Source organism: Oncorhynchus gorbuscha, unplaced genomic scaffold, assembly GCF_021184085.1.
Source record: "Oncorhynchus gorbuscha isolate QuinsamMale2020 ecotype Even-year unplaced genomic scaffold, OgorEven_v1.0 Un_scaffold_3105, whole genome shotgun sequence".
Taxonomy (NCBI): domain Eukaryota; kingdom Metazoa; phylum Chordata; class Actinopteri; order Salmoniformes; family Salmonidae; genus Oncorhynchus; species Oncorhynchus gorbuscha.
The window spans coordinates 42,501-50,000 of NW_025747445.1; the positions used below are offsets into that span (position 1 = coordinate 42,501).

Sequence of the window (7,500 nt, forward strand, 5' to 3'; positions counted from 1 at the left end):
TTGCCGTATAGGAGCTTTCCTGGTGCCCTTCCTGTTACTATGAATGCTCTAAGTATGGTTATGCCTGTGTTATGAAACCCTTATATCTCTGTTGCCATATAGGAGCGTTCCTGGTGCCCTACCTGTTACTATGAATGCTCTAAGTATGGCTATGCCTGTGTTATGAAGCCCTTATATCTCTGTTGCCGTATAGGAGCTTTCCTGGTGCCCTACCAGTTACTATGAATGCTCTAAGTATGGCTATGCCTGTGTTATGAAACCCTTATATCTCTGTTGCCGTATAGGAGCGTGCCTGGTGCCCTACCAGTTCTTCATGCAGATAGCAGACATGCTTGTGAATTGCTTATGTATAGGTTATGACTGTGTTATAAAGCCATTGTGTAGGTACTCTCTCTGTCCCCTCTAAGAGCGTTCCTGGTGCCCTACCTGTTCTTCATGGTGATAGCATTATGTATTGTTATGAATATGCTATGTATGTGCTATGAAGGCATTATGTATGTGCTATGTCATGTCATCCTGTCCTGTGTCTCTCTGTCCCCACTAGGAGCGTTCCTGGTGCCCTACCTGTTCTTCATGGTGATAGCATTATGTATTGTTATGAATATGCTATGTATGTGCTATGAAGGCATTATGTATGTGCTATGTCATGTCATCCTGTCCTCTGTCTCTCTGTCCTCTCTAGGAGCGTTCCTGGTGCCCTATCTATTCTTCATGGTGATAGCAGGCATGCCTCTGTTCTACATGGAACTGGCTCTGGGACAGTACAACAGAGAGGGGGCCGCTGGTGTCTGGAAGATCTGCCCCATATTCAAGGGTAGGAGAGAGAGAGTGTGTGTGTGTGTGTTTTAAGATAACTACCATTGTTTATACCCAAACAACGCCAGTCAGATGGAAAACTGAAAATTGGCTTTTAGAGTCTCTCGGTCTTCGGTGATAAACACATTTTGGGCCAATCTTCCAGTACTTTCCGACACATCGATAAACACTCCGGTGGCGGAAACCATCGAATTAACATGACGAGTGTCAAAGGAAGAAATGTGACCTTTTCTGTCACGTTCCAACACCCCCAACCCCCCTCATAACCACGGTGCTGCAGACGTTGCTCTGGACCCCCTCCCCCCATCATAACCACGGTGCTCTAGACCCCCCTCATAACCATGGTGCTGCAGACGGTGCTCTAGACCCCCCTCCCCTCATAACCATGGTGCTGCAGACGTTGCTCTAGACCCCCCTCCATCATAACCACGGTGCTCTAGCCCCCTCCCTCATAACCATGGTGCTGCAGACGTTGCTCTGGACCCCCCCTCCATCATAACCACGGTGCTCTAGACCCTCCCTCATAACCATGGTGCTGCAGGCGTTGCTCTGGACCCCCCTCCATCATAACCACGGTGCTCTAGACCCTCCCCTCATAACCATGGTGCTGCAGGCGTTGCTCTGGACCCCCCCCCATCATAACCACGGTGCTCTGGACCCCCTCCCATCATAACCACGGTGCTCTGGACCCCCCCCTCCCTCCATCATAACCATGGTGCTGCAGACGGTGCTCTGGACCCCCCTCCATCATAACCACGGTGCTCTAGACCCCCCCCTCATAACCATGGTGCTGCAGACGGTGCTCTGGACCCCCCTCCATCATAACCACGGTGCTGCAGACGGTGCTCTGGACCCCCCCCTCCATCATAACCATGGTGCTCTAGACCCCCTCCATCATAACCATGGTGCTGCAGACGGTGCTCTGGACCCCCCTCCATCATAACCACGGTGCTGCAGACGGTGCTCTGGACCCCCCCCTCCATCATAACCACGGTGCTGCAGACGGTGCTCTGGACCCCCATCATAACCACGGTGCTCTAGACCCCCCTCCATCATAACCATGGTGCTGCAGACGGTGCTCTAGACCCCCCATCATAACCATGGTGCTGCAGACGGTGCTCTGACCCCCCTCCATCATAACCACGGTGCTGCAGACGGTGCTCTGGACCCCCCCCCATCATAACCATGGTGCTGCAGACGGTGCTCTGGACCCCCCCCTCCATCATAACCACGGTGCTGCAGATGGTGCTCGAGCCCCCCATCATAACCACGGTGCTCTAGACCCCCCATCATAACCATGGTGCTGCAGACGGTGCTCTAGACCCCCATCATAACCATGGTGCTGCAGACGGTGCTCTAGACCCCCCCATCATAACCACGGTGCTGCAGACGGTGCTCTAGACCCCCCACCCACCCAGCCAACTATCCAGCCACCCACCCACCCAGCCATCTATCCACCCCACCCACCCAGCCATCTATCCACCCACCCACCCAGCCATCTATCCACCCACCCACCCAGCCATCTATCCAGCCACCCACCCAGCCATCTATCCACCCACCCACCCAGCCATCTATCCACCCACCCACCCAGCCATCTATCCACCCACCCACCCAGCCATCTATCCATCTATCCAGCCACCCAGCCACCCACCCACCCAGCCATCTATCCAGCCACCCAGCCACCCACCCAGCCACCCACCCAGCCATCTATCCACCCACCCACCCAGCCATCTATCCAGCCGCCCACCCAGCCACCCACCCAGCCACCCACCCAGCCACCCACCCAGCCATCTATCCACCCACCCACCCAGCCATCTATCCACCCACCCACCCAGCCATCTATCCACCCACCCACCCACCCAGCCATCTATCCAGCCACCCACCCAGCCACCCACCCACCCAGCCATCTATCCAGCCACCCAGCCACCCACCCACCCACCCAGCCATCTATCCAGCCACCCAGCCACCCACCCACCCACCCAGCCATCTATCCAGCCACCCAGCCACCCACCCACCCACCCAGCCATCTATCCAGCCACCCACCCACCCACCCACCCAGCCACCCACCCAGCCAACCACCCACCCACCCAGCCATTCAGCCATCCATCCATCGGTCTATCTGTCTCTATGTTAAGGTCCCTGACTGAGTGTCAGTATTGGATGTTGTTGTTTTAATCAGCGGTCTCACATGCACCCAGCCCCCTGAGCTGAGACAGAGAAATAGCTGCAGTCACTCAACAGGAATCGCTGCAATCACATCTGATCGTTTGTTTTTTCCTAACAATCAATGTTTTCAAAAGAACGACATGATCACTCGTGATGCTAATGAAATCCGCCTCGACAAATATCACTTCTTGTAGATTTAAAAGAGCCGTTGGGAAAAGAGCCAGGACATCGTATCGCCATCAGAGCGAAAGATGGACCCGCGTTAGTCTTGAAGGTTAGGATGAAAGTGAACAGTAGAGCGGACACGCTGCTAAACGCACGGAAAGGGCAGATCTGGGGATAAATAAAGAGAAGTGAGAGGGAGACCGCAGAGGCCAACCTTTAGAAAGCTTGGCTTGTTGTTGTCTTTCATGTTAAAGCACTTAAAAAAAAATAATCTGTGTTATCCGTGTGTATTCTAGAACTAGAACTAGAACTAGAACTAGAACTAGAACTAGAACTAGAACTAGAACTAGAACACACGGATAACACAGAATTAAAAGTTTACTTCTGAAAAGTGTTTATGTAAAATATGTCAGAATGTAGAGTGTTGAGGTTCACAGGAGGTGTGTTTTATCCAGGAACAGATGTGACCTTTGGCCTTTGTGATACTTCCAGTTGATGTCAATTATTTATTGTGATATTTTTTTCCCTGTTTTGTGTTTTCTGTCTACCTCTGCTATGGTCTGAGCCTGTATTCTAAACCATTGTGATCTTGAACTATGACCTTTCACCTTTCACCTTTTCTCCCCAGGTGTTGGTTTCACAGTGATCCTGATCAGTCTGTACGTGGGCTTCTACTACAACGTGATTATAGCCTGGGCCCTGTTCTACCTGTTCTCTTCCTTCTCCGGAGAGCTGCCCTGGGTCCACTGCAACAACACCTGGAACAGCCCCAACTGCTCGGACCTCTGGGCCTTCAACAACTCCCTCAACGACACACACAAGTCCACCCCCGCAGCAGAGTACTTCGAGTGAGTCTGGCGTTTAAGTCTCTCGATCCGAGTCTGAACTGAGACGGTTGACTTCTTTCTTAAGGTTATTTGTTTCTCTGACGTGTGTTAAGGTTGGGCATTTTCAGAGGGATCAGCTTCACCTTTTTCTCTCGTTGGCATTCAATTACACAAAAGGTGCACATTCATATCATCGGGCTTTATTTGAAACCTGGACCCAGAAGACATGCCTGAGAGGCAGAAGTTCACATCCCGGTCTATGTGTTTCCATACCTTCATAGTCCTGGTAGTCCATCTAGATACTGTGTCAATGTCTTCATAGTCCTGGTCGTCCATGGAGATACTGTATCCATGTCTTCATAGTCCTGGTCGTCCATCTAGATACTGTATCAATGTCTTCATAGTCCTGGTCGTCCATCTAGATCCTGTATCAATGTCTTCATAGTCCTGGTCGTCCATCTAGATACTGTATCAATGTCTTCATGGTCCTGGTCATCCATCTAGATACTGTATCAATGTCTTCATAGTCCTGGTCGCCCATGGAGATACTGTATCAATGTCTTCATAGTCCTGGTCGTCCATGGAGATACTGTATCAATGTCTTCATAGTCCTGGTCGCCCATGGAGATACTGTATCAATGTCTTCATTCTCCTGGTCGTCCATCTAGATACTGTATCAATGTCTTCATAGTCCTGGTCGTCCATCTAGATACTGTATCAATGTCTTCATCGTCCTGGTCGTCCATCTAGATACTGTATCAATGTCTTCATAGTCCTGGTCATCCATCTAGATACTGTATCAATGTCTTCATAGTCCTGGTCGTCCAGACTGTATCAATATCTTCATAGTCCTGGTCGTCAGACTGTATCAATGTATTCATAGTCCTGGTCGTCCATCTAGATACTGTATCAATGTCTTCATAGTCCTGGTGGTCAGACTGTATCAATGTCTTCATAGTCCTGGTCGTCAGACTGTATCAATGTCTTCATAGTCCTGGTCGTCCAGACTGTATCAATGTCTTCATAGTCCTGGTCTCCCATGGAGATACTGTATCAATGTCTTCATCGTCCTGGTGGCCCATGGAGAATGCTGTATCAATGTCTTCATAGTCCTGGTCGCCCATCTAGATACTGTATCAATGTCTTCATGGTCCTGGTCATCTATCTAGATACTGTATCAATGTCTTCATAGTCCTGGTCGTCCATCTAGATACTGTATCAATATCTTCATAGTCCTGGTCATCCATCTAGATACTGTATCAATGTCTTCATAGTCCTGGTCGTCCCATGGAGATACTGTATCAATGTCTTCATCGTCCTGGTCGTCCATGGAATGCTGTATCAATGTCTTCATAGTCCTGGTCGTCCATGGATATACTGTATCCATGTCTTCATTCTCCTGGTCGTCCATGGAGATACTGTATCCATGTCTTCATTCTCCTGGTCGTCCATGGAGATACTGTATTAATGTCTTCATAGTCCTGGTCGTCCATGGAGATACTGTATCAATGTCTTCATAGTCCTGGTCGTCCATGGAGATACTGTATCAATGTCTTCATAGTCCTGGTCGCCCATGGAGATACTGTATCCATGTCTTCATGTCCTGGTCGTCCATCTAGATACTGTATCCATGTGTCTATACTCCTGGTCGTCCATGGAGATACTGTATCCATGTCTTCATGTCCTGGTCGTCCATGGAGATACTGTATCCATGTCTTCATGTCCTGGTCGTCCATGGAGATACTGTATCCATGTCTTCATGTCTGGTAAGCCCATGGAGATACTGTATCCATGTCTTCATGTCCTAGTCATCCATGGAGATACTGTATCCATGTCTTCATGTCCTGGTCGTCCATGGAGATACTGTATCCATGTCTTCATGTCCTGGTCGCCCATGGAATACTGTATCAATGTCTTCATGTCCTGGTCGTCCATGGAATACTGTATCAATGTCTTCATAGTCCTGGTCGTCCATGGAGATACTGTATCCATGTCTTCATGTCCTGGTCGTCCATGGAGATACTGTATCAATGTCTTCATGTCCTGGTCGCACATGGAGATACTGTATCAATGTCTTCATGTCCTGGTCGTCCATGGAGATACTGTATCTATGTCTTCATGTCCTGGTTGTCCATGGAGATACTGTATCCAGTGTTCTTGTTAACAGATTAACAGGTGTCTCATATTTTTAGCAAAGGCGGTTTGTTTTGACAATTCAGACCTGTCATGGAGTCATGGACAGACAGGCAGTCACTATCTTTATCTCCACCTGGGAGCAATTTCATCTTGTCTGAGTCAGGGCCATTCAGTTGACACAAAGATATCCTCTCCTTCTTCTACTTTTCCTTCTACTTCTTCTCCTTCTTCTACTTTTCCTTCTTCTTCTTCTTTTCCTTCTTCTCCTTCTTCTACTTTTCCTTCTTCTTCTTCTTCTTCTACTTTTCCTTCTTCTTCTCCTTCTTCTACTTTTCCTTCTTCTTCTTCTTCTTCTTCTTCTTCTACTTTTCCTTCTTCTTCTTCTCCTTCTTCTACTTTTCCTTCTTCTTCTTCTTCTTCTACTTTTCCTTCTTCTTCTTCTTCTTCTTCTTCTTCTACTTCTTCTCCTTCTTCTTCTTCTTCTTCTTCTACTTTTCCTTCTTCTTCTTCTTCTTCTTCTACTTCTTCTCCTTCTTCTTCTACTTTTCCTTCTTCTTCTTCTTCTACTTTTCCTTCTTCTTCTTCTTCTTCTTCTTCTTCTTCTTCTACTTCTTCTCCTTCTTCTTCTTCTTCTTCTTCTTCTTCTTCTACTTTTCCTTCTTCTTCTTCTTCTTCTTCTTCTTCTTCTTCTTCTTCTTCTTCTTCTTCTTCTTCTTCTTCTTCTTCTTCTTCTTCTTCTTCTTCTTCTTCTTCTTCTTCTTCTTCTCCTTACCTGGGACTGTTAGTTACCTAGCTGTTAGTTGATTAGTTGTTATAACCTGTTATAACTGATCTGTTCCAGGTGTGGGGTGCTCCACCTACAGGACAGTGAGGGTATAGCTGACCCGGGACTGTTAGTTACCTAGCTGTTAGTTGATTAGTTGTTATAACCTGTTATAACTGATCTATTCCAGGTGTGGGGTGCTCCACCTACAGGACAGTGAGGGTATAGCTGACCCGGGACTGTTAGTTACCTAGCTCTTAGTTTATTAGTTGTTATAACCTGTTATAACTGATCTATTCAGGCGTGGGGTGCTCCACCTACAGGACAGTGAGGTATAGCTGACCTGGGACTGTTAGTTACCTAGCTGTTAGTTGATTGTTGTTTATAACCTGTTATAACTGATCTGTTCCAGGTGTGGGGTGCTCCACCTACAGGACAGTGAGGGTATAGCTGACCAGGGACTGTTAGTTACCTATCTGTTAGTTGATTACCTGTTATAACTGATCTGTTCCAGGCGTGGGGTGCTCCACCTACAGGACAGTGAGGGTATAGCTGACCTGGGTCTGCCTCGTTGGCAGCTGACATCCTGTCTAGCTGTGGTCATCGTGGTTCTCTACTTCAGCCTCT

At 48.2% G+C, this 7,500-nt stretch overlaps 1 pseudogene; it reads left to right on the plus strand.

Annotated features, from left to right (window-relative positions):
• Positions 1-7,500, plus strand: part of LOC124027331 — a 21,939-nt pseudogene that overhangs the window by 10,508 nt on the left and 3,931 nt on the right.